The sequence below is a fragment of the Trachypithecus francoisi genome, unplaced genomic scaffold (genome assembly GCF_009764315.1).
Source record: "Trachypithecus francoisi isolate TF-2019V2 unplaced genomic scaffold, Tfra_2.0 Contig00608, whole genome shotgun sequence".
Taxonomy (NCBI): Eukaryota; Metazoa; Chordata; class Mammalia; order Primates; family Cercopithecidae; genus Trachypithecus; species Trachypithecus francoisi.
In genome coordinates, this window is record NW_022680765.1 from 49,621 (window position 1) to 76,929 (window position 27,309).

General features: G+C 53.6%; 2 long non-coding RNA genes across 4 annotated transcripts; one reads left to right on the forward strand and one right to left on the reverse strand.

Moving 5' to 3' along the window:
- On the reverse strand, positions 1-27,309 carry LOC117087068. Of its 3 annotated transcripts, XR_004438668.1 has the most exons (6): positions 27,249-27,309; positions 15,800-15,875; positions 11,629-13,727; positions 7,173-7,284; positions 1,462-1,970; positions 1-864 (listed from the first exon to the last, which is right to left on the reverse strand). It is a non-coding gene; the product is annotated as an uncharacterized LOC117087068 (long non-coding RNA). The 3 variants fall into 3 exon arrangements; XR_004438669.1 differs by lacking the exon at positions 1,462-1,970; XR_004438667.1 differs by having other exon boundaries at positions 1-1,970.
- On the forward strand, positions 1,070-17,435 carry LOC117087065. Its single transcript, XR_004438664.1, has 3 exons — positions 1,070-1,208; positions 11,896-12,004; positions 15,809-17,435. It is a non-coding gene; the product is annotated as an uncharacterized LOC117087065 (long non-coding RNA).

A 27,309-nucleotide genomic window follows, 5' to 3' on the forward strand; every position in this document is an offset into this window, starting at 1 on the left:
CAGCCGTGTAACCCACATAGCCTCACCATCTGGCAGAATGACTACAAATAGGGGTCACTGTGCTGGTAAAAGCCTCTATTATGACTTTAAGTTGGACGTTGGCAAAATTGTTACAGTATTTAGAGCTGCTGTAGCTGCTCCTTCACAACATAAAATAGGAGAAATGACTAGTACGTCTTTCAGGCGTGTGGCAGTCAGAACATGCGTAATCTCTACCTGGTCTGTAGCTGTAACTGTGATGTACAGGCAAAGCAAAAATTAAGAGACTTATGAAAACAAATAATGCAATGATATTAGGATATACACTTTTGTATTTTTATTCTTATATAAGGTTATTTGCTGGCTATTGTTGGCCTCTAGTTCAGTCTGTGTTATTTAAATTCTAATATATGAATTATTTGGATTGAATTCATGTTCAGGGTTCACGTTGTTGTATGTATTGATGTACAGCCTTGAATGTGAATAATTATTGTAAACTATATTTTACAACTTTTTTTCTGGCTTTATTATATAAATTTTCTATTGGGTCAGTGATTTAATCATATAATTTAATGAATCTCTTCCTTTTTTCCCCCAAATATTTGTGCTTTAGGTGTAGTTACCAGATGATGAATTTTCCTCGTATGCTCAGTAGTCTTGTAATAAAAAGCATGTAGAGTGGAGAGATTTGCTGGCGTGGCTCTTCCTTTGACCCCTTCACCGAGTGGGGGCGCGGTTGGGGGCGGTTCCCTGCCAGTGCCCTCTAGCGTTGGCGCCCCAAACCCGGTTCCACTCCTGCCGGAAGCGGGCCCATCCTGCTGCTTTTCCGGATGGGAACTTCTGCCTGCCACGTGAGGCTGTGGAGGGCCTTCTATAAGAGCGGACCTGTGGGCGGGAGAAAACGCAGAGGACGCTGTTAAAAGCCGGACCTTCCGGTGTAGCGTAGCTGTGGCGGGGCTTACTGGAATGGTGGCGGAGAATCACTGCGAGCTCCTGCCCAGTTCCTGCCACCGGCCCGGGGCGATCCCGGGGCGGGTCTGAGACGGCAGCCTGTGCCGCCCTTAAAGGCGGGGCTCACGCCCTGGCACAGCGACCCGGCAGCGTGTCCAACAGGGTCCGATTCAACCTCAGCGGCCCCTACTTCCTCACCACTGGGCAGACGCTGTGCCGGGACCGAAATCCTTCCTGTACCGCTTGTGCCAGGCCAACCCGACCCGGACTCGGACAAGGTGAGCGCCGCGCGGGCCAGCCGAAAGGGTCTGGGCCGTCCGGGCCTGTGGCCGCCGCACACGCCCTGCTCTGCGCAGAGGAGAGCTTAGCGGGAGCGGGCGACTCCCCTCCGGCTTCGAACCCGCGCTCCCTTGTCACCAGCTCGTCCCCAGCTTCCCCCGACCCCCTACCCTGGGAGCGGAGGGCGAGGATCGCGCGCTGGCGTCCACCGTTTTGAGGATACTGAGTCACTTCACCTTGAGGTGTCTCTACCTCACCGTCTTTGCTTTTCGGTGGAGGCGGCTCGGGGTCTCTTTGCTGTGATTCTACTTCTTTTTCTCAGTAGGTTCTTTTGCCCAGGGTATGTGAACGCCTTCTCTTCTCTGTCCCAGGGTACTTGCTGGCTCTGGAAACAGAACTCTTGCGCTGGTCTGTCCCTTCACATTCTGGACGTTTGAATTAACGCTGGCGCGGGGGTTGACATGGGCGGCCCTTTTTTCCCCGGTGACTTGCATTTAGAGAGTTGGCGCTCCATCCTCTCCATCCACAGCACGTATCACCCACTCAGCACCTCTTAGAAGATGCGTCCGTAGTGTATAGTATGATTTTTCGAAGGGAATTTTGCTCATGTTGAGGGTTGCTTTAGGGTTGTCCAGGAAGAGCCAGGTAGGGAATCTTTCAGTCTGCTTTGTAATTAGCTTAGTTTTCTCACTGTCTTCGCAAAAAGACAGGAATTTCCAGGTTAGTTTGCAGCTTGTTTTTCATGAAGCGAAATGCTCATGCTGTTGGGCAGATGGCAATAGAAACCTTTTATTACCTTTATTAAGAGTTGTGGAGCCGAGGAAGAGTGTCTTGGGAGTTGTGCAGGATTGAAACTTTGAAAAAAAGCCTGTTTGAAGAAGTTGTTACCTGTTTATTCAAGGCAGTTGACAAGCCTTACACTAACTTTGCTGGGTCTGTCAGTTGAGCTTACATGATTGCACTTGGCTTTGTGCCGTGACAGCCAACATTTGCCATGCATGAGGCTTCCCAGAAAGGCTCGGATCCCTCTTCAAGTTTGAGAAGCCTGACTGAGACCATTCTCATCTTGGCATGACCATGATCAGGAAAAGAGAATCTGGAGTTGCTGCTAAGGCCGCCTTGCGGGTAGAAATGAGGGTTTGAGATGCCAACACTCCTGTCTCTCCCCACAACTTCCAACTGTTTCCATTGCTCATTTGACCAAGCCCTCTCCTCAGAGAATGGACTCCCAGGAAATGACAGTGTCGGCTTTTGTTACCTGTGATTTTCCTTTTATAAGTGTGGGTATATGTTTTACTGTTTGGTTTTTCTTTTTAAATAGCACAGCTTAGTGGACACTCCCTTGCCTTTCTACTCAAGCATTCCTGTTTTGTATGTGAAATTAGATTTTAAATTGCTCTTGTCCATTGGGTTCTTTGAGGCAATGTCTGTCTATTCAGCGCTGGAGCACTTGATTCAGAGCTAACTTTAGCACAGTTAAGGTGGTTCATCCCTTTATTTTACAGTTCCTTAAGATTTTGTTAAAAATTATGGGCTGGGCTCGGTGGCTCACGCCTGTAATCTCAACAGTTTGGGAGGCCGAGGCAGGTGGATCTCGTTGGAAACCAGCCTGGCCAATATGGTGACGCCCGGTCTCTAGTCAAAATACAAAAAATGAGCCAGGCGTGGTGGCGCATGCCTGTAGTCCCAGCTACTCCGGAGGCTGAGGCAGAAGAATCGCTTGAACCCGGAAGGCAGAGGTTGCAGTGAGTCAAGATCACACCACTGCACTCCAGCTTGGATGATAGAGCAAGACTCCATCTCAAAAAAAAAAAAAAAAAAATGCTTTACTGTAGGAATCAATTCTTTGGGGGAGGGGTAACTAATCTTTCCGAATATATCTGTGTTATACTTGCTCTTTTCATCATCCTCCATTTAACCAGGTTTGATTTCCAAATGGTAAAATTGAAATTCAGAACATGAAGGTAAAGTAGCATTACAGTCTCTGTCTCATAAAATAGCTGGAGTAGGGGCCTGGCGTGGTGGCTCACACCTGTAATCCCAGCACTTTGGAGGCCGAGGCGGGTGGACACCGGAGGTCAGGAGTTTCAGACCAGCCTGGCCAACATGGCGAAACCCTGCCTCTACTAAAAATACAAAAAAATTAGCTGGGCGTGGTGACGCGTGCCTGTAGTCCCAGCTACTCGGGAAGCTGAGGCAGGACTATCGCTTGAACTGAGAGGTGGAGGTTGCATTGAGCTGAGGTTGCGCCACTGCACTCCACTATGGGTGATAGAGTGAGACTGTCTCAAAAAATAATAATAATTAAATAAACAATACTTGTAGTGAAGGTTAGTTTTAGTGACAGATAATTTGCCAGAAGTGTAGTGCTAATTCATATTAGTCCCAATACTAAAGTGTTTTTCGTCAAATGAGGAAGTGTGTAAAATGCTTCATCTTAGTTTTTGTCTCCTGTGGCTCTGATGAAAGAATGTCCCAGGAGATTGCTCCTAATTAAATCCTGAGTGAGGAATCTGAGGAGGAGGGGAAGGGGTGTCAGGAGTGGGAGGCCATTAATTACACGATGGAAGACAAACAGGATGTTGCTTCACCTGTAAAGATCTCCAAGCTCTGACCTCAGAGTTGAGATTCATGAAAGAATATTCCTAGAGTTGGACTTAAGCATGGATCTGGTGGAAGAATCCCTGCCTGGATTATTGGACTAGTGTGGAGTGAGCACCTGGGCTTGCAGAATGTGGGGGTCTGGAGAGGAGCTGCATGGCGAGATTTAAGGGGGAGGATTCCCAAGAAACCATAGAAGCTCTGGGTGCCTGAGAGGTTGGGAGAGCACCCTGCTAAAGCATCCTGTCTGGTAGGGAGGGGAGCTCTTGACAGACGGGTTGTTAGGGAGGGTGGTGAAAGCCACACACATCAAGGGGCTGACCTGCTTGTCCTCTGGCCCCACATCTAAGCTTCTGGGCTGTGACTGCCCCCCACCAAGTCCTCAGAGCCCAGCTTGGGACCCACCACCCGCCATACTCCATGTTCCCAAGCCCTTACTCTGCTGTCCCAAGGGCCCATGGCTGCCACGAAGTTCTCTTTCTAGACAGCCCGGTGTGAATTCTCACTTCCTCCTGGGACTTCCCCCAGCAGGACGGTGGCTATGTTGTGCATTTCAGCATCTGCTCATCTGCTGCTCTGTCATGTTTCTCTCCATGGTGTCTTTAAGGGCAGGCCAGGTGGAATGTGGCTTCCCGAAGACTCGATTCATTTGGGTTAGGTCTCTTGTACTGCACAATCCCTGGCCCGTAGGCGTTACTGAAAACAAAGTCGAGTTTGTTGTTTCCAGCTAAACCAGCCCCTGCCTTAGTGAGGAGATACTTCAGGAGTTAAAAGGAAACAGGAAACACTACTGCTTTATGGTTGGAAACCACTCAGAAAGAGGAGGGTTTGGGGAGGCTTCGGTTCCTGCAGCTGAGGCGGCCCTGGAGAAAACGGCACGTGAACGTTTGCCCTTTGAACAGGGCCAGTGTCCCCGCTTGAGGGTTGCACATGTGGTGGCATCAGATGGGTCTTTGAGGGGTGGGGCAGTCAGGGTGCCTCTAACAGTGTACTTGGTGTTGGCAAGACCTCGGGGGTGGAAAGTTATGAAAGGAATTGTTCAGACAGGGCTCAGTGATGCGGTGTGGGCTGGAGTACCGTCTTTGAAGCCGCTTGGCAAGAGAAGTGGGGATCACGTCGAGTGGGGATGGCAGGTGATGTTCTGTGTAGCCAGCACTGGTGAGAGCTGCGGCAGCCTCAGTGTGAGGCCGTGAGTGGGTGTGTGCGACGGTGATGGACTTGGTTTCACACTTCAGTTGAGGATGTGGCTCTGAGCATGTTCTTTGCTCTGACCACAAGTCGTCATCTATTCTGGACGTGAGCGATGGTCCCCGCGGTGCTGGGGGCTCCCGGCTCCTTCCCCACTGCAGCAGATGCTGGTCCTCAGCAAACCTGTGCTCACCTCTTTATCAGGTGCCTCATTTGAAGCCCTTTAGACCTTAGGCCATGAGTCAGTGCCATAAATTCCTGAGAAAAGGACTCGCCTCTGGTGATGAAATGGAACATTTCTGATGGGTTCAGTCCTAGCTAGGAAGAATGAAAGAAAACACTTTTGAGCCTTTCTGAGAAGAGCTTGTTTCGGGGCACCTGACACGGGCCCGCGGTCTTCGGCCTTCTCGCCTGCAGACCTCAGCGGGTGGCTGGGAGGAAATGCTGTCGCCGCCCGGGCAGTTCCTCTTTCTGGCCCTGCAGGTGCAGCCTTCAGTGGCTGTCGTCCAGCAGGGCAGTGACTAGTCTTGGTGTAGCGGGAGTCAGAAAACTGGCCCACCCGCCTGTTTTTGCAAGTAAAGTTTTACAGGAATGCAGAGATGCCCGTTTGCTTACGGATTGTGTGTGGCCGTTTTTGCTCTGAAAGGTCAAGTGGAGTGAGGTCTAAAGCCTCGCCAGGGCTGGTCCCCGGTCAGAGAAGAGAGCAGTGGCTGTGATGGGGGCACCTGCTGCCTGGTCTCTCCCCAGCCCTGCCGTTAGCCACCAGGCATCCCAGGGACTCCTTTTCAGACTCTCGTAGGCACTTTGGTTCTTTTAGCAGATCCCCCTCCACACCCCAGGTCAGCAGTCCCCAGGCATGGTCTTTAAAGCCTGGGGAAGAACCTGCCTGCGTGGCGCCATGGGAGGGGCCCTCGTAGCGAAGAGGCCAGTAAGCCGCCTCTCTCCCAGGACGTGCTTGTGCTCCCTGGGCGCCAACTGGGCAGCTCTCCCTGGACTGCAGAGCACCTAGAACATTCTGGCCTGGGGTTGGTGTGATGGAGCCTCTTCCTTGGAGTTGGTGAGCCTGGGTTGGACTCCGCCCACCCCGGGCTTGCCTTGTGACTTGGGGTGATTTCGTGTCCCTGTGAGCTGTAGTTTCTTCCTCTGTAAAGTAAGGGTGACGTCCTCTCCTGAAGATGACAAATGTGGTGCCCCTGCCCCGTACCTGGTGCCAGGCCAGTGCAGTCAGGAGAGGCTGTGCCTGGTGGTCTTCATTTCATGCTTGTACTTCGTTTTTGTTTTTAAATATTTGAGATGGAGTCTCGCTGTGTCCCCCAGGCTGGGGTGCAATGGGGTGATTTCGGCTCACGGCAACCTCTGCCTCCCAGGTTCAAGCAATTCTCCTGCCCCAGCCTCCCAAGTAGCTGGGATTATAGGCACGAGCCACCAGCCACCATGTCTGGCTGATTTTTGTATTTTCTGTAGAGTCAGTGTTTCTTCATGTTGGCCACGCTGGTCTTGAGCTCCTGACCTCAGGGGATCTGCCCACCTCAGCCTCACAAAGTGCTGGAATTAGGAGTGTAGTTTGCTTTTAGAAAGGGTATGCCAAGAACGCTTTTCCCCTCCTGCCGCTGCACTTAATTCCTGTTAATGTTGACCTCTGGCCACACTCAGCCCTGTCAGCTTTTGGTGATGCGCCGGAGGCCCCTGAAGGCAGTGTGTGTGGCCAGGAATGCCTCTCCCCACCAGCGCCCCTGCTGCCACCCAGAGCTCTGGCTGACCCTAGCCGGACAGGCCCCACAGGGTGTGTCTCCACCTCTGGGTGCTGGACCCTGGGCTGTGGGAAGGGCAGGGCTTCCTGGGCAGCCCCCGAGTTTTCTTGTAAGAAACCTGAGACCCCTGCTCCCGAGAGGGCTCCAGTTCCTGCCGAGCAGAGCAGGAGCCTGCAGCGACCTCAGCTTGGCAAGACCCCCCGTGGTGCACCTGAAGCATGTTTCTTCCCAGAGAAGCCGCCGGACCTCGTGTGAGGGGCCAGGTCGTGCGTCCACACGTCTGCTTCTCACTAAGCTTTGAGTCATGCGTGGGGCACGGACTTCCCAAATTCCAGTTTCTGTGCTGGGTGAGGCCCAGAAGCAATGGAAGGGAGAGGTGGTGGGGAGGCAGCAGGCCTGGCGACCAGGACGCAGGGGCCCCACCCTGCTCTCCGAATCTGGGTGCCTTGGACAAGCCTCCTTGCTCTCTGGCCTCGGTTTCCCCATTAGTAATTGGTGACATCAAAGGCCTCTCGTGGCCAAAGATACGACACATCTGCATAAAACAAAACAGAAGAGAGAGTAGAGGTGAAGGTTTTGTGTGCGAGATTGGATAATTTCAGAGTAAAAACTAAGTATTTCTAATTAGGTTGATTGCGGATGTTGGTACACAGAAAATTCTATGCCTTCGCGTCTAGATTTCTGTGGGGCAATTTGGCAGAGTTGGCTCAGGGCACCTCCCTCTCTTGATTTCGTCCCCTCTGGTGGCACGTGTCTCCGAGCGTCGGGAGTGACTGAGAGCCGCAGGGCTGACGGAGCCTCTGTGTGGAGCTGCGGAGCTGTGGGAGCTGCGAGAGGGGCGGGCGGCAGCAGGGTTATGTTCCGTTTAGAATCTGGCGTGAGAGCCTGGCAGTCTCCACCCTCATTCCTCACTGCTGTTTTTTTTTTTTCTTTTCTTTGAGACGGAGCCTCACTGTATCGCCCAGGCTGGAGTGCAGTGCACAATGTCGGCTCACTGCAGTGGGGCTCTCGGGTTCAAGCGATTCTCCTGCCTCAGCCTCCCTAGTAGCTGGGATTGCAGGCACCCTCCACCATGCCTGGCTAATTTTTGTATTTTTAGTAGAGACAGGGTTTCGCCATGTTGGTCAGGCTGGTGTTGAACTCCTGATCTCAGGTAATTCGCCTGCCTTGGCCTCCCAGAGTTCTGGGATTACAGGCATAAGCCACCATTCCCAGCCCTTCACTGCCATTCTCAAGGCTGCTGGTTGCATTAGGGACCTGTCCCTCGGGGGCTGGTGTACCCCCACATTGCCCCTGGTGCTTTGCTTGCTGGGCAATAGCATGGATGGTGGAGAGCTGCAGCCAGAGTCTGGTGAGATGAGCAGAGTGGCCAGGCTCGTTACCAGCCTTCTCTGAGCACTTCTCTCCTGAACAGACATTTGTCTGTGGTCGTCCTGTGGACTTCAGGAGTGGGCAAGCACTCAGCTCTGTCTGTGGGATCTTCCTCCATCTCCCGAGACTGTGTGCCCCCGGCTCGGCACTGCCTCCAGTGTGCTCCTCTCCAGGAGACAACCTTGGCTTCTGCTCTCGGTATGGCCAGGATCCCCCTTCTCCTCTGTAGTTTGGAAACCGCCCTGCCTGGCCTACGGCCTGTGGCTCTGGCTGAAGGCTGTGACCCCTGGAAATGAGTGGGTCAACCCAGCCGGCTGGGTCCACTCAATGCCAGCTTGGGCCCAGCCACAAGTGGGTCAGATGCCAGTTCAGTGAGGGGCAGGGAAGATGAGGATGACGACTTGCTAAGAAAACAGTCTAAATTACAGTTTTTGTTTTGAGATGGAGTTTTGTTCTTGTTGCCCAAGCTGGAGTACAATGGCACAATCCTGGCTCACAACAACCTCTGCTACCCAGGTTCAAGCGAGTCTCCTCCCTCAGACTCCTGAGTAGCTGGGATTACAGGAACGCACCAGCACACACAGCTCATTTTTGTATTTTTAGTAGAGACTGTTTCACCATGTTGGCCAGGCTGGTCTCAAACTTCTGACCTCGTGATCCACCCACCTTGGCCTCCCAAAGTACTGCGATTACAGATGTGAGCCACCAAGCCCAGCCAATTAGGGCTCTTTTACCAAAAAAACCCACCACGAACCTACACGAGAATCGCGCGCGGCCCGTGCTGGTTGCGTAAGCCATGGGACACACGGGAAAGCTAGGAAGAAGAGCACCCCCACGCCCCTGCAGCATCTCACCGGCTTCCTGGCTGCCTCTCCTCACCCATCTGAGAGGCCGGGGCATGGTTCCTTCTTTGGGCAGGTGCCGCTGATGGCCCAGGTGCTGTTCTAAACATCCTTGAGGTGACCTTGCTGCCTTTGTCTCTGTGAGCCTAGGAGTATAGCCTGAATATTTTGTTTTTATATTCCCCATGTTCCGTATTTTTGTTTCTGCATCAGGGTGGAGGATAAGCCGCATCCCTGACACCAGCAGGGAGCTGCCCAGGTCCTTGGGCCTGGGCTGCTGCCACGAGCAGACCCCGCATGCACTAGGCTGATCTGGAGCACGTGGCTCACCCGAGCTAAGAGCACCAAGACCGTGCATGTGTATGGATGCGAGTCAGGCCTCAGCGAGACCTGAACCCTGGTGGGATTTGGGAGTCTTCGTTTAAGACCCCAGCACTTCCTATGGATGTGGAAATCTCCCACTGAAAGCCTCAAAAGAGTGCGCTGGTGAGAGCAGCACCGAGACCATTGCCAGTTTGCCCAGAATACCCTGCTGGGTCCTCAGGCCTGTTCCTGTCCTGCTGTGCAGTTTTAACTCATGGCCATACCTGCCCCACCCTCCTTCCAGCCTTCATCCTTCCAGTTGCAGGACTGGGGCTGCCCTGTGTGTCTGGGGGCACCCAGCATGCTTCCTTCTCGACCTGCACCAGCCCAGAGGCCGAGAAGTGCATGGTGGGTTGTCCTGGCCTAGAGGTCACGGCTCAGTGCCCAGGTGCTGCCACAGGCTGGGTGCCCTGGCGCTCATGGTGGCCCTGAGCTACATGAGCTGGTCTCCACATTTTGCTCATAAACTGAGGCCTGGGGTAGCCTGGCCTTAAGCCTGCAGTCTGACCACTGAGGCCAGGCCTGGAGGCCTCCATGGCTGAGGGGGGCTTTCTAGGGTTGTCCTGGGCAGAGGCGAGCCTCCCCACACTATCTGATCTTTCCTGACCTCCCACCAGCAGTCTGTCGAGGGAGCACTGAGCCATGAATGATTCCTGAGCTGAGTGGTGTGCGGATGTCACGCGGCCACCATTCTCTCCGTATGGGGGTGGGGTGGGGAGGAACCCTGGACTCGGGTGGCAGCACTGGCCACCCTGCCAGACCTGGACCCCTTTGTGGGAAATGGGGGCCATTTTTTACCAGTTGGGCAGGACCACCCACTGTCCTCTTCCCGGGAGCTGGCCAGTGGCCCTGGCCCTTGCTTGAGAGCTGTGGAGTCTGGAGGGTTGGGGAAAGGCAGGGACAAGCCCAGGAGGCAGGGCCTGTGGGGGTGGGCAGCTCTGGCTTGAGTGTTCTTGGGGAGGGTGGAGGAGGAGGATGGGGTCAGGTCTGTGTGGAGTTGAGGTCAACTTAAGGAGGAGTAGGGGGGCCATTGAGGCTCCAGGTCCAGCACCCCCATGCCCGGAGCCCTGATTGATTTTATCTCAGCCGCAACTCAGTTTCGTTCCTCTGATCTAAGAGCAGGTTTTTACAGGTTTGCAGTAGTGGACTTTGGGGAAAATCTCTTGAAACCACTAGGTCTTAGCACCCAAATGGCAGAATTTGTCCATGGATGAAAATAGGGTCCTAGCGCGGCCCTGTGCTTTGTGGTGGAGACACCTTCGGCCTCCCCGTATCGCCGAACTTGGCATTCCCGTGGCCAGCACCTGCCCAAGGCCCCACGGGAGCCCCTCTGGGGAGGGGGCTGCTCCTGCCCTGACTGGGGTGTGGGGTGGCTTCTCTCCGGTGCTTGGCCCTGGGCCTTGCCCGGGAGGCTGCCCGGTGTTTCTGAATGGAGGTCTCAGCTCCCCGCCCTCCGGGGCACCCGCAGGCACCAGCCCCTGTGGGAGTGGCTCACAGGTGGGAGCAGGACTGGGGGAGGCAGGAGCTGCCCCAGCAGCCACACCGAAGGTCTGAGTCCGTGTGGAAGATGGGCCGTGCCGGCTTCGCAGTTCCCCCCCGTCAGATGTGTAGCCGACAAGCAGGCCTGGGTCTGGATAAGGTGACAGAAACTGCCTCTTCTGTCTCCCCAATGGGGACTGCCTGGGGCGCTTGGGCGCCCGTCCTGTGCTCACAGCCAGGCCACTGGGCCTCTTGTGCTTGGTGGAAAGGGCTGCCAGGTGTGATGTGTGGGGCACCCCGGGCCTCAGAGGGCGTCTGCCCACATTGAGGTGACCGTGGTAGCAGCAGGGGCAGCGTCTCTCAGGGGCCCCCCACCCAGGTGCGTGAGGACACCTTCCGAGGGGTCTGTTTGTAAACATCTCGGCCTCCGTGAGCACTGAGCCAGGGCGAGGGCTGTGTGTGGTGAGTGATGATCTCGGAGAAAGCCCCGGATGCTGTTGAGTGGAGGTCACTGTGGGCCTCCCTCGCTGCTGGCTCGGGGCCTGTTGGCAGCTGCGCCTGCTGCAAGGTGCCCTCTCCACCCCTGGCAGGGAGCCCCTGTCACCCTGACCCCCAGTCCTGGATGTCGGCCGGGGAGGACCTGGGCACAAGGAGGGCAGGCCCAGGCTGGTGGCCATCGGGGGTGTCCTTCAGAGACTGAGCCGTAGGCCCCTGCCCTGCCCGCGAGGGCATCCCAGGGAGAGGGTCTGGGTGAGGTTTTTGTGTGTGTTTTCCTAGAGGTCTTGTAGTTGTGAGGACAGAGGTCCAGGGCACAGTGGCCTCACCTTGGAGTACATAGAGCCAGGCTGTCTCCATATGGAGAGACTTAAACTCACTTAGACCTGGGATGGTGGCTGGTCAGGGTTAGGCTATAGGCGGCAGGACGTGGCCACACCGTCAGGGGTTTCCTGAGATGCCGCAGGCTCAGGTCTGTTGGGGAGAGGCCTGGGTCACCTGGTGCCTCTGAAGCCTCCTGATGTGACCGGGCCTTGGTGGACCTGCAGGAACTGTCAGCTTCTCAGGGAGGACTCACCGTGCTCTGCTCTCTTTAGGACGAAACAGGTGCCTATTTAATCGACAGAGACCCCACCTATTTTGGGCCCGTGCTGAACTACCTGAGACATGGCAAGCTGGTGATTAACAAAGACCTGGCAGAGGAAGGTAAGCCGACTTTTGAGCACAGGTGCCTTAGCTTTGGGGGCAAGGGCCCAACGAAGGTGCCACGGGCTCCACTTAAGACACAGATGCCTGTAGCCTGGGCCCCCAGGAAGGAGCAGGCCCTGTACTGTGAAGCTGGGGCCTACGTTCTGGTGCTGAGCCCATGGGCAGGCACAGCTGCCGGACACGGAGGCCTGGGGACCCTGTGGCTGTGGGGTCCTCCCCGGCTGGAGCTCCTTGGAGGGCTCCCTCTGTGCAGGCTCCAGCTGGCGACACAAGGGGGCGAGGGGCTCCTCCCTGCTGTGACTGAGGTGGTCTGAGCAGGTGTGTGAGACATGCCCGGTGATGCCCATGGTGTGCCTCAGACCCCTGGTTCCCTGGCCTGCTCTCCCTCAAGGACAGCCCAAGAGTAGTATCTCTGTGCCATCACCTGGACTGTGCCTGCTGCTGCCAGCTGCCGTGTTCCATTCTGAGTGGTGGTGGTGCAGGGACGGCACCCACACGCGTTGGGCCCAGGCTGGCCTGCCTGTGTGCTGTAGTGCTGGCTTGGCTCAGAACAGCCCGAGGCCTTGCCATGAAGACTGAGGGTTTCTGGGCACCTGCGTGCGGGCGTGGCCCTGCTCCCCGGCGTCCGTGTCTGTGCATCGGTCTGTACTGGGCAGCATCTCACTCCCTTTTTGCTCTGGGTCTCTGGGCCTCGCCATCTGCCTGCCTCCTCCGAGTTTGCGCAGGGTGACAGGAGCTGTGGCCCAGCCCTGCCCCCGCTCTGAGGCTGTGACCCACGCTGCCCACTCCTGTCTCTTTGGCAGGCAGTGTCTTTCATATGCACGCTCTCTGGTCGCCTGGGCAGCCCCTTGTGTTCTGCCGTGGAGCCGTTTGAGTCCAGGCTTCACTTTATCTCAGTCTGCCCCTAGTGGGATTGGCTCAGAAACGGGCGCTAGACACAAACCGCCTGGACTCGCTGGCCCGCCTCTAACCCGCCCCCGATGCAGCCACTCATGCCCTCAGTGCTGGAGAAGGGGGCTGTGTGGAACCCATGCGAGGCCAGGAAGCCTGTGACTCTGAGGCTCTTGTCCCTATCCTGCGTGGCCCTGTGCTATGTCGGTGGCTGGGTGTTGTCCTGAGCTGCCATGTCCCATGTGTGGGTTCCTCTGGAGACCACCCATGAAGAAGCCCTGAGGCTGGACCTGTGGAATCTGCTCTTAAGGCTGTTAAGGGAGGTGTGCAGTCCCTAAATGCAGCACATTACGGATGGCAGTCTTTGGGAAGAGCTGGAAGTGACCCTCTCAGCCAGCCACAGTCTTCCCTTTGAATGGGGTAAACTGAGGTGCCAGGTGACTGAGACATATGCACAAGGCTGCAGGCCTGAGCCCCACACAGCACCCCACCCAGTGGCGTGGCCGTGAGCAGGTTCCCAGCAGGAAGCGTCGCCCTCCAGGCTTGGAGGAAAAATGCCAGCTCCAAACCCTAACATGCCAGAGCCTCGGCACAGACGTGCACTGAGCTACATGTAACTAGCACTCCGTACCTAGCGAGTCACCGGCGGTCACTCGAGGTTGCCCAGGGTGAAGTGTACAGGTGTTTAGTCCACACATCAGCCACCTCGCCACAGCCCCTCTGCCCATAATTCCAGGCGCCCAGCTGGGCTGATGAGTCCTCAGGAAGCCTGTTAGGACGGGGCTTGAGCAACTCCTGCTGGGCCACGCCATGGGTCCTCATGTAAAATCTACAAACAAGGAAACGCTAGCTCTTAGGTGGCAACCACAGGCACTTTGAAAGCCGGGTACATCGCGCCCCCACCTGTGGGAGGGACTGTCCTCTGCATCTCAGGATGCTGAGCAGCTCATCCTCCCCTCCCCCACTGGGTGCCAGCCCGACCCCTGCCCCAGCTGTGACAACTAAAACTGTCCAGACAGGGCCAAGTGTTCCCAGGGGAGCAGAATCACTCCAGTTGGGAAGCTCTGACCTAAAGCGGTCTCTGGCCATACTAAGAACTCAGTATCCGGCCGGCCGCCATGTCTCACGCCTATAATCCCAGCACTTTGGGAAGCCGAGATGGGAGGATCGCCTCAGCCCATGAGTTCAAGACGAGACTGGGCAACACAGCAAGAACCCATCTCTATTTTAAAGAATAACTGAATAATAATAAAAAGAGAACGCAGTATCTGCTGGTTGAAAAAAGTTAAAAGAACAAAACCAAAAAAGCCTGGAGACGCTGAGTGACTGCTCAGAACCCTTCCACCCACTCACCACGTTTGTACCATGGCCCCCCCCACCCCAGTTTTTCCTGAAGCTGTCAAGCTCAGACATCCAGAACTGCCGTCCCCAGAATCATTCATTCTCTCAGAGTGGCTCACTTCACTCCAGGAAGGTGGCCCCTTGTAACCTGGCGGAGCAGGAGAGTGGCAGCGTGGGACTCCTGTGGTCCTGTCGACGTCAACTCACGAGGGCACCAGCAGCCAAAGCTGACCCCAGCCCTCAGCAGCACTTGACTGGCCGGAGGCAGGAGGAACCCCAGCCCCACCCTGATTCCACATAACTGCTCCCTAGACTTGAAACTCCAGACTCTGATGCTGCCTCTCAGCCTGCCATCTACCTCCCGGCCACCCTAGACAGCACCTCAGACTTCTCACCACCCTTGTCGTCAGCTCCCCAGACATCCTCCCCCCACACCGCCGGTGGCTCCCTGGCTGGCACTTCTCCACTCTCCCCTCCCGTGACCCGCACCGGCCCTGCAGTCTCTCTCAAAGACCCTCATGCCTGCTGGACGCCTCCTCCCTCCCACACCGCACCCTCCAGGGCCTCCCTGCGCTCTGCGGGACCCTGTCCCACTGCAGCTGGTGTGGGGCCGAGCAACCCTAAGGCCAGGCTCCCTGCCCTCCACCCCGACAGGGGGCAGCACCGAGGAAGCCTGGGCTCCGTGCACACGACAGCCATACTTTCCTCACTGAATAGTTTTTCCTAAAGAAACGATTAGGCTGGGCATGGTGGCTCACGCCTGTAATTCCAGCACTTTGGAAGGCCGAGGCGGGCAGATCACGAGGTCAAGAGACTGAGACCATCCTGGCCGACATGCTGAAACCCCATCTCTACCAAAACTACAAAAATTAGCTGGACACGGTGGCGGGCGCCTATAGCTACTCGGGAGGCTGAGGCAGGAGAATCGCTTGAACCCGGGAGGCGGAGGTTGCAGCGAGCCGAGATCATGCCGCTGCACTCCAGCCTGGAGACAGAGCGAGACTCCGTCTCAGAAAACAAAAAACAAACGATTAAATCTGCAACCACAAAGCATCAGCAAACCCAGGAAGCTTAGAATACAACATTAATGTATCACGTGTGTGTACGCCACGAAAAACACGCTTTGAAATGTGAAGTGCTGATTTTTTTTTTTTTTTTTTTTTTTTGAGACGGAGTCTCACTCTGCCGCCCAGGCTGGAGTGCAGTGGCCGGATCTCAGCTCACTACAAGCTCCGCCTTCCGGGTTCACGCCATTCTCCAGCCTCAGCCTCCCGAGTAGCTGGGACTATAGGCGCCCGCCACCTCGCCCAGCTAGTTTTTTGTATTTTTAGTAGAGACGGGGTTTCACTGTGTTAGCCAGGATGGTCTCGATCTCCTGAACTCGTGATCCGCCGTCTCGGCCTCCCAAAGTGCTGCGATTACAGGCTTGAGCCACCGCGCCCGGCCTGATTTCTTTCAAAGTATGCTTAGCTACTTAAAGGCCACCAAATTCACTCTCTCAAATATTAATTTCTATGTTAAAGAAAAGGGAAGTACGGCTTAGATGAAAGTGGTTTTTACCTCTTACAGGCGGACTTCTCCGTGAGCAGCTCTGGAGAAACGTACTGCGCTGTTCCCACGAATGAGTTGGCCCTGGCTGCAGAGGAGAGAGAAGGTCACACTCGGACTCACCATCTGTGACAAGCAAGGGCTGCGTGGTGGGTGTCGCACATGGCGGACCATGCACCCCCAGGAGCCAGACTTGTCCAGGCCACACCGGGGCTGGCTCACGGCTCGCCTGCTCAAAGACGCCTGCCTGACACCTGGACACTGGCACCCTCCACCCTGGCGCTCCCACCCGACACGCGCCTGGAGAGCGAGCTGCACACCAATGTCCAGCGCATTCTGCCGGTGGCACCGGCTCAACGGAAGGCATGAGGACACGGTCCTGGCTGGCTCACTGCAGGACTTGGGGTATCCAAACGTGCCCAGGCACACAATAAACAGTTGCAGGCCAGAAACAACCTCCTTTCCATCACAAACAGCTTGGGAGCTGAGGCGCTACAAAGGGAACAAGACTCACGCCTCCAGCCCAAGGGCCTTCCTCTACAGAGGAGCTGTGACAGAGCAGAGCCACAGCACGAGCTGGCCCGGGACCACCACACAGCTGCTGTCCACACCGGCCCTGCCCGTGGCCGGTTCTGAGTTGTCCCTTCCACCTGCCCTCCTCCGGCCAGGCTGAGAGAACCTCACAGCCTCTGCTGCGGGGACCCGTTCCCTTCAGTGAATGACTTTTTTACGGACCTCATGACTGCCCAGATGCGGGGGCTCACGCCTGCAGTCCCATTGCTTTGGGAGGCCAAGGCAGGAGGACTGCTCGAGGCCAGGAGTTTGAGACCAGCCTGAACAACATAGTGAGACTCCGTGCCTAGAAGGAATTTCAAGAATTAGCCAGGCATGGTGGTGCACCTCTAGTCTCAGCTACTTGGGAGGCTGAGAAAGGAGGATCGCTTGAGCCCAGGAAGCTGAGGGTGCGGTCAGCCACAATTGCGCCACTGTACTCTAGCCTAGGCAATAGAGCCAGACCCTGTCTCAAAAAATAAACAAAAAACAAAGACTTCATGGCTCCATGTGCATCCTGCCAGGACCCTCAGTGATCCTGCCAAGAACACCAAGGACATCCGCAAACACGCACCCGCCCCCGCCGGCCTAGAGGAAAGCAAACCAAACCAAGAGCCAAAAACAAACGAAGCCATTCAGCCCTGCAATGAATCAAAGAAATGCAAATTAGAACACGACAGCCTATCACATTGGCAAAGGGGAAAAAGAATAAAAATACATAGCGCTGGCAGGGATCTGAGGGGACAGACGCAGCGCTACGGGTGGGGCTGTAAAATGGCATCGCTTCTGGGGACAATTTTCCAATGAGCATCAGAAGTCACAAAGATGTTTGCCTCCCTGACCCTGCAGTTCCCTCTCCATGCCAGATCTGTCCTTCAGGGTCTGGTGTGGCACGGTGACGAGGGCTGCGTCTGCTGGCGGGACGGGACGCCACCCGCTCCACCCACCTATTCAGTGTTTCTGTACTTTACTATCATCGAGCGTTGCTTTTGTGACCTGTATTTTTTTAAATGCCATTATTAAAAAGTCTAAAAATGTGTCTTTCTCCTATGGAGAGATGTATATAATGCATAATTAAATGATTGAGGTTGTCGTGCAGCACACAGAGCCGTATGTGTTTTTAAAGAGCAACGCTGTGCACCGAGCAAGTCTGTGCACCAACACTCGCCCCATCTCTCAGACGAGCGCTACATAGTGAGCTGCCGCGCTGGTAGGGCCCTCGTTGCTGCTACCGCTGCTGCTGTTCTCAGCTTCCTGCAACCGGACTCCGGGCTCGGATCTCCCGGAATCCCTCCCTGCCCTCTCCACCCTCAGCTCCTCCTAGCTCCCCAAGGGTCTTCCCACCTCTCTTCTTTCCTTAGGGCTTGCCCACCCTCACCCTGCCACACCTTCCTAAAGGTGGGACTCCGAGCCTCTGGGCATATCCAAAGTCACCCCCTTGGAAAAGGACATCTGTCCTTAGTTAATCTAGAGACAAGCAGCGCCGCTCGAGTGTGGAGAAGATGGCTACCCTTGGAATAATGTTCCAAACGCATAAAATACACAGGACTATAGGAGAAAGCAATTGTAATTCAATACACGTATCAAATTATGGGAGTGATGGATCTGTGATGTAGTAATATGTGACCAGCATGACACAGCAGCGGGTCACGCCGCAGTGACCCGGCAGCGGTGCTCGGCACAAGTGGCATGGCGTCACTACCGTGATGTGACCCCTGCAGCATGACATGAGAATATCTGTGACTTCTGATGACAGACATTTGTTGCTGATGTTCATAATGGAAGGAAATGGTACGCTTTGATGAAAGGTTAGTGGAAATTAGGAATTTCCTCCTATCCAGCCTCACAGATCCCCTGACTTCTATCTGTGACATCTGAGCTGAGAGCCCCAGATAGAGCGTAAGGAAACCTCAGAGACCACCTAGTTACTTCTCCCGGGAGGCTCAGAGACTGGCCAAAGCTCACGCCTCTCCAGCTGCTGGAAACTCAGGCCCAGAGACCTGCACTGGCCGCTGCTGCCCCGCATGCCACGGGACTATCGACAGTGACGTCTCGGCTGGGTTGTTGTCCCCACCCTCATCAAAGAAACTCCATGGACCACCCATAGTCCCCCAGATCTGCCAGTCATACTTGGAGGGGGCCCTGGGGAGGGAAGACCTGAAGAAGTGATCCTGAGCTCACGAGACACCCACACTCTCTTCAAAGCCAAGGGTGCCACTCTCTTCAAAGCCAAGGGTGCCGGCTGCCATCTTGTCCATAAACCCACAAAGAAGCACAGAAGAACGCTCCACAAAATGTGACTACCTTTTGGACGAAACACCAGCAAACCAAATGCGGCAACATCTGAAAAGGACTAGGCACCATGACCAAGAGGATGTATGACACAGTGTAAGGTTGGTTCAAAATACAAAAAGCAATGCACTGCATCTCATTAGAATAAAGCACTAAGGAAAACACAGGACCATCTCGATAGATGCAGAAAATGCAGTTAACAAAAACTCCCCACCTCTACAGGACAAAAATACGGAATAGCCGAGGCACAGAAGGGAGGGCCCAGAGTCTGACAGAGGGCACGCACGGCCTAAGGCCAACATCGTGCCCGATAGCCAAACACTGCAAGCTCTCCCTAAGACCAGGGCGCCCTGTTCAGCACGTCCAGCCAACACCGCACTAGAGGACTCAGCCAGGGCAGTTAGGGAAGAAGAGAAAAGGCAGCCAGGTTGGAAGGGAAGAAGTAAAACTAGCTCAAACCACACATGACAGGATCCTGTGTGCACAAAGTCCTGGGGACTCCACTGAGAAGCTATGACAACTAAAGAGAGCTCAGCAGGGTGCAGGGCAGGAAAAAGCAACTGCATTTCCACACAATTTCCAGGAGCAATCCAAAAATAAAATTCACAATCCCAGCACTCTGGGAGGCCGAGGCAGGCGGATCACCTGCGGTCAGGAGTTCCAGACCATCTTATCCATAAACGTGGTGAAACCCCGTTTCTACTAAAAATACAAAAACGTAGCTGGTCATGGTGGTGTGCGCCTGTAATCCCAGCTACTTGGGAGGCTGAGGCAGGAGAATCGCTTGAATCCGGGAGGCAGACGTTGTGGTGAGCTGAGATCGTGCCACCGCACTCCAGCCTGGGCAACAAGAGCGAAACTCTGTCTCAAAAAAAAAAAAGGAAAGAAAAGAAAAAAAGAAGGCCAGGCGCGGTGGCTCACGCCTGTAATCCCGGCACTTTGGAAGGCCGAGGAGGGCGGATCACAAGGTCAGGAGATCGAGGCCATCCTGGCTAACGTGGTGAAAGCCCGTCTCTACTAAAAATACAAAAAAATTAGCCGGGTGTCGTAGCGGGCACCTGTAGTCCCAGCTACTCAGGAGGCTGAGGCAGGAGAATGGCATGAACCCGGGAGGCGGAGCTCGCAGTGAGGCGAGATTGCATCACTGCATTCCAGCCTCGGCGAGAGCGCGCGACTCCATCTCACCAAAAAAGAAAAAAAGGAAAGAAAATTCAGAACTCTATTTTTTGTTTTCTTCCCGGAGACAAAGTCTCACTCTGTTGCCCAGGCTGGAGTGCAGTGGTGTGATGTCAGCTTACTGCAACCTCCACCTCCCAGGTTCAAGCGATCCTCCAGCCTCAACTGGTCTCCAACTCCTGACCTCAGGTAATCCACCCACCCTGGCCTCCCAAAGTGCTGGGATTACAGGTGTGAGCCACCATGCCCAGCCAATAACTCTATTTAGAGTAACATTAAAAATAAATAAGAATAAATGTAACAAAAGAAGCATAAAGCTCATACTCTGAAAACTACAAAGTGCCTTTGAAAGACAGATCTAAATAAACAGAAAGACATCCCACGTTGATGGCTCAGAAGACTTAACATGGATTAACAATGGTAACGCCTTGTAAGCTCATCTCCAGACTCAATGCCATCCCTTCTCAGATCCGAGCAGGCTTTCACTGTGGGCAGTGTTAACACCCATCTGCATGGCAGCGTGCATGGGTACCTCATCCCTCCTTACGGCTTGGAGAAGATTCCCTCGTTGTGTGGACACGCCACTCACTCATCCACTCATTTGATGACACGTGCGTCGTTTCCACCTTCTGGCTACTGTAAATAATGCTATGGGCATTCTAGCACCTGTTTTTGTCAGAATGTGTGTTTTCGTTTCTTTCAGGTTCACACCTAGGAGTGGAATTGCAGGGTCATATGGTAATTCTGTTTCCTTTTGAGGAGCTGCCAGCCTGTTTTCCAAAGTAGCTGGACTATCTGACATTCCCACCCATGGCATACGTGGGTTCCAATCCCCCTAATCCTTGATAACATTTGTTATTATCTGTCTTCTGATCACAGCCATCCTAGTGGGTATGAGGTAGTATCACCCTGTGGTTTTGATTTGCATTTTCCTAACGACTAATGATGTTGAGTAACTTTGCATGTGCTTACGGGCCATTCGTATATCTCTTCTTCGGAAAAATGTCTAGTCATACCCTTTGTTCCGTGCTTTATTTTTTTTTCTCCCTCTGAGTTCTTTACATTCTGGATACAAGTCCCTTATCAGACAGATGATTAGCAGATCGCGTCTCCTATTTGGTGGGTCTTTTCACTTTCGTGATATCCCCTGAAGCACAAAAGTGCTTCAACTTGATATAGCCGGGCAGGGTGGCTCACGCCTGTAATCCCAGCACTTTGGGAGGCTGAGGCGGGTGGATCACGAGGTCAGGAGATCGAGACCATCCTGGCTAACACGGTGAAACCCTGTCTCTACTAAAAATAAAAATATTCGACGGGTGTGGTCGGGGCCACCTGTAGTCCCAACTACTGGGAAGCCTGAGGCAGGAGAATGGGGTGAAACTGGGAGGCAGAGCTCGCAGTGAGCCGAGATTGAGCCACTGCACTCCAGCATGGGGGACAGGGCAAGACTCCGTCTGAAAAAAACACTTGACATAAATCTAACTCATCCTTTTCTTTGGTTGCTTATGATTTTGGTAGTGTATCTAAGAAAACATTGCCTAACCCAATTGTCACATTTAATCCTATACTTTCCTCTAAGAGTGTCATAGTTATTGCCCTTACATTCAGACCTCTAATGCATTCAGAGTGAACTTTTTTTTTGAGATGGAGTCTCACTCCACCGCCCAGGCTGGAATGCAGTAGTGCGATCTCGCCTCACTGCAACCTCCGTCTCCCAGGTGCAAGTGAGTCTCCTGCCTCAGCCTCCACTCTAAGTAGCGGGGATTACAGGCGCACATTACCATGCCTGGCTAGCTTTTGTATTTTTAGTAGAGATGGGCAGCTGGTCGCGAACTCCTGACCTCAAGTCATCTGCCTGCTTCAGCTTCCCAAAGTGCTGAGATTAAAGGCGTGAGCCATCGTGCCTGGCCTGGAGTGAACTTTTTTTTTTGGTGACTGGGGGAGATGGGAGGCGGGGGGACGGAGTTTTGCTCTGTTGCCCAGGCTGCAGCACAGTGTCATGATCTCAGCTCACTGCAACCTCCGCCTCCCAAGTTCAAGCGATTCTCCTTCCTCAGCCTCCCAAGTAGCTGGGATTATAGGAGTCTGCTACCACACCTGGTTTTTTTTTTTTTTTTTTTTTTTTTTTTGAGATGGAGTTTCGCTCTTGTTGCCGAGGCTGGAGTCCAATAGTGTGGATCTCAGCTCACTGCAACCTCCGCCTCCCAGGTTCAAGTGATTCTCCTGCCTCAGCCTCCTGAGGAGCTGGGATTATGCACGCACCACCACACCCAGCTAATTTTGTATTTTCAGTAGAGACGGGGTTTCACCACGTTGGTCAGGCGGGTCTCGAACTCCTGATCTCAGGTGATCCGCCTGCCTCGGCCTTCCAAAATGCTGGGATTACAGGCGTGAGCCACCGCGCCCAGGCGCAAATTTTGTATTTTTAGTAGAGACAGGGTTTTATCATGTTGGCCAGGCTGGTCTCGAATTCCCGACCTCAGGTGATCCACTCGCCTCAGCTTCCCAAAGTGCTGAGATTACAGATGTGAGCCATCGCGCCCAGCCCTGGAGTGAGCTTTTGTGTATGGTGTGAGGAAGGGTAATAACTTTTTAATGAATTAATCATCATTGGAAGATAATGGTGAATCAATTTGTGGTTTTCAAAACTGGCATCAAAGGGGGAAAGAAGCATTTATCCTACTTTTCCTTTACAAATGATACCACGAGTTAACCCAAAAGTTGCTGGGGAGAAGTTTCTCTTTAATGAATTCCATCTCATGAATATATTAGGCTGTAACCTTTCTGCACTCTCTGCACTGAGTTAACGAATTTAGGCCAAGGATGGCCATAAATGCTGCTGCTGTCACAGAGAGATGCCTAATAAAGAACACCCAACACCACTCTCTGAACAGGGAAGGGAGAATCAACTCTGAATGTGATGTAGTGGCCAGGAGAGAGGACCATGTTCAACAATGACACACAGAGGCAAATGAACTGGAAATATAACTGCACACTTTGAGATATTAAGCAATGACTGGTAATTTTTATGTATCAAACAGTATGGTATTGCGGTTATGCTTTTTAAAAGATTTGTATCTCAGCGATACATACTGGAATTTTTACAGGGAAAACCAATTGAGCATGCTGGGCATCAGGTCACTAGTACTGAGTGAATTTTTCACAATAAGCAGTAATTCTGTTTTAAACAAATAAACACATTCCCCAGCCCCATGCGTCACAGCCAATCCTAAATGAATGCCCATCTGGAAAAGACCAAAATAAACCATGTGAAGATGGGAAGAACTGCTCTTGGTGATGGGAGAATGGGGACACTCCCTTTCATTGGGCAAATTCCACTTTCCGTCATACAGGAAAATCCATTTTGAAGGCAGCTCCTCTCTGTGCCGGGGACGGGTGATCCAGCCTAAGCTAGAATGGCGGCAAACTCAAGGCCGCTGTGGCCCTCAGGAGAGTGTCTAGGGTCCACAGCATAGTGGGAAGCACAATGGCAGCTAGTCTGAGGGTCTGCACGATGGCCATGCACAGATGGGGACAGAGGAGTGACTGAAGCCTACAGCATCCACCCTCTCCAGCCAGCCCCGCCCACACCTGCTGGACTTCCTCTCCTTCCTGTTTGGTGAGTGGCGCCTCTACACCTGGCTGCATACCAGAAAGGCCTGCACAGGTCAGAACACAGGTGTCCAAACCCCATTCCAAGTCTGAAGCTCTGAGGACACCCCGAGCTCCCCAAGGTCCTTGCAAAGAGGGCACAGGCCAGAGACACCCCAGGTGGGAGGCTTCCTCTGAGTGAGCCGCCCTCACCAGGATGCATTCACAGGCTCCTGTACAAGGAGAGGAGGCAGAAGTCCTCTCTGCCAGGAGCTCCTCCTCAATCTCCCAAGCCCACACTACTGCCCTGCTCCATCTCCCACCACCTCCCCCTGCAGATATGGGGCCACCCCACCCCACAGGGACGATGAGAAAACCTGCCTCCCTCTAGGAGGAGGGCGTGGCACAGCTGCTGCACAGGTAAGGAACCTGGGTATGCCTTGCTCCCATCAACACTTTGATTCTAGATTTGAAGATGTTTTGGGGAAGCCATCTCTGCACAAAAGAAGCCGACGCAGGAATCAATTCCAAGATACTGAACTACCTCAAACAGAAAATAAGTTACTAAAACTAATCCTCCTCATAAATTATAGTTTTCTCCTTTTCCTCAAAAAAGAGGAAAAGAACCACCACATCTTCTATACACACAAGCAACTGGCCCTGGTTTACAATGATGTAAAGATTTTTAGCCTCCTGCTACCAAAAAGCAAAGGTTTACTTCACGATTTCTTCTTTTTTTCCAGAGACAGGCTCTTGTTCTGTTGCCCAGGCTGGAGTGCAGTCGCAGGATCATGGCTCACTACAGCCTCAATATCCCAGGCTCAGGTGATCCTCCCACGTCAGCCTCCTGAGGAGCTGGGACTACAGGCACGCACTACCATGCCCAGCTAATTTTCGCTTTTATCTTACGTAGAGACACATAAGATCGCTACATAATTGTGCTGTGTTCCCCAAGCTGGTCTCAAACTCCTGGGCGCAAATGATCGACCTGCCTCGGCCTCCCCAAGTGTTGGGATTACAGGCGGGAGCCACTGGGCCCAGGCTATTTCACTATTTCATCAGCGCACTTAAATGCCTATTTTTTTAAGCGGCTACGGGGCAACAAGACTATCCCTGTGCCAAATACCAGATTCGAAAGAATATCTACCCACGTAACAAACCGGCACATGGATCCTCTGAATCTAAAATAAACGTTGAAATTATGAATAAATAAAGCCTTGGAATAAGGGAGGAGGGAAAAAAGAAAGAAAATTCACATGAAAGGAAAACTGCCCAGAGCAGAGCCCAGGGAGACGGTTCCTGAGGCTGACTGCGGGCACAGCCCAGAGAGTGGTTCCCGGGGCTGACTGGGGGCAGAGCCAGCCTGCAGCTCTCCTGCCCCCACGGAATGTTGTGGGCTCATCTCTGGGCAGGAAGTCAGCACAAGGACAACAAGACACTGACAGATCCTAAGAAAGCTTGGAGACAGAAGTTCCTGTTTGGCTCAACTTTGTCACAGACAACACTGCAGGATATGAGGTTACACTGTGTACACAGAAATAGGATTACCAGTCAGTAAAACGGTTACTATTTAACAGGAATGAGTCAAACAGATCAAGGTTTCAGAGCATGTCTGAAACGCCAGGAAGACTTCCCTGGCTTTGCGCAGCTTTGGGCGGGAGGTGTGCATTCTTGCATGCCACTGGACGGGGAGGGGAACAGGTGGGCTACAAAAGGCAGCGGAGGGCAGCAGAACTAAGCCACCTTAGAAAACAAGAGGCTCTGGCTTGATGGCTAGTTTCAATCTTAACCCCAAAAGGGTGATGTTTTTTATTTACGTATTTATTTATTTATGAGACGGAGCTCACTCTGTTGCCCAGGCTGGAGTGCAGTGGTGCGATCGTGGCTCACCGCAACCTCTGCCTCCCGGGTTCAAGCGAGTATCCTGTCTCAGCCTCCTGACTAGCTAAGACTACAGGCACGCAACACCACGTCCGGCTAATTTTTTGTATTTTCAGTAGAGACGGGGTTTCATCGTATTAGCCAGGATGGTCACCATCTCCTGACCTCGTGATCCGCCCGCCGTGGACTCCCAAAGTGCTGGGATTAAAGGCTTTTTTCGTTTTTTATTTATTGCTGGGATTACAGGCTTTTTTAATTTTTTATTTATTACTACTATTTTTTAACACAGTTGATCGCTCTGTTACCCAGGCTGGAGTGCAGTGGGATCATCCTAGTTCACTACACCATCAATCTCCCATTTCAGCCTCTCGAGTAGCTGGGACTACAGGTCTGTGCCATCACACCAGGATGATTTTTGGTTTTTTTGTAGATATGGAGTCTCACCATGTTGCCCAGTGGCTGGTCTCAAATTCCTGGCCTCAAACGATCCTCCTGCCTCAGTCTCCCAAAGCCCTAGGATTACAGGTGTGAGTCCCCATGCACAGCCAGGGTGATGTTTGAGGATTCTCAGAGAAGTTCCCAAATCCAAGACAGCGTCTTAGGGCCTCCATGAATGTGCAGAGATGAAAGCACCAACTGATAGAATCTTAACCAGAGCCCTGAGTGTGAAAACACAGGGCTGGAAACACCCAGAAGGGAAAGATACGGCCCAGTGGAGGAAACGAGCAACTACCTCAAGGTGCCAAGAGAGGCCCCACAGGCACCAGCTGGGTACCTCCCAGCACACAGAGTACAGGGCCCATTCCTAAGAAACAGAAACGCCGAGCTGAGTCCGGAGTGCCTGCCTTGCTAAAGGGCCTGCTCTCCACCCAGCTGTGCTCTCCTCCAGCTACTGGGGGCCAGCTCGCCGTCTGTGGAGACGAGGCCAGAACCACCACCGCTCCGTGCTCACGGTTCCCCTTTTCCACACGAGAGCAGCTACAACACGGTCACTTCTATCTGAATCTTTCTTCCACCAACAAACCTGCACTCACGTCCCTCCAAACCGGTCTCCAGCACCTTTGACCCCCCCAGAGCTCCCTATGGAGGCCTTTCTCTGACGGGAACCCCAAGCCCAGGCAGAGGCCCATGCACCACTTGGAGGCCCTTGGACCCAGCCTCTTGACCCAGACAGACCCCAGCAATCACCCGAGGTTCATCTTCAAGGTCACTTATAATGCACACAACAGCCTTCAGCTTCCCCAAACCTCACCCCAAGGCTTTATCTTCTCTCTCCCCAGCACTCCGGAGCAGCCTTCAGAATTTCAGCTGTCTTTCTTTACACCTCCAGAGTTTAGGACTTCTATCTACCCAATAAGCACCTGAAGGGCATCGAGACGCCCCAGCTGGCTCAGACAACCTAGGCCACTTCTCTGGCCCAAGTGGACTTTCAGCAACATCTCCGATGGAGCTGTCACAACATGGTCCAAGGCTAGAAACTACCCTTGGGAACAGGACCGGGGCTTCGTGGTGACAAACATGCACGTGGCCAGCAGGGAGACAGACGGACAGGTAATGGAGCGAGGGCACTGAGGGACAGGGATGTGCGCCCCCAGATCCTACCTGCGATACAGCCAGGAGGAGCCAGGAGCTGACCACACCGGCTCCCCGTCCTGCACACGGGTGACTGGGTACGAATGTGGCTCCCCGCATTGTCCAGAAGACGAGTAGGGAGGATGAACGACAGCAGATGCTGAGGAGAACCAGTACCCTCCCCCTCTACACCAGCACACACCGCCTGGGGCCCCCGCAGGAAGACCTGCTGGCAAGGCAGGGTCTTGCACAGAGAAAGTTCAAGATCGGTTTGAGGACAGCCAAGGTATCCCCACCTCTGTCGTTAATGAAGATGACACAATGCAACACACTCCTCAGAAGTCGCTTTCCATCTTAAGCACAGAGCCAGGCTCTGCTGGAAATAAAACTCACACACCTTGTTTGCTCTCTGGGGATAAGACCTTTGCTGTTCCAAAATCTGTGATCTGGATGTGCAT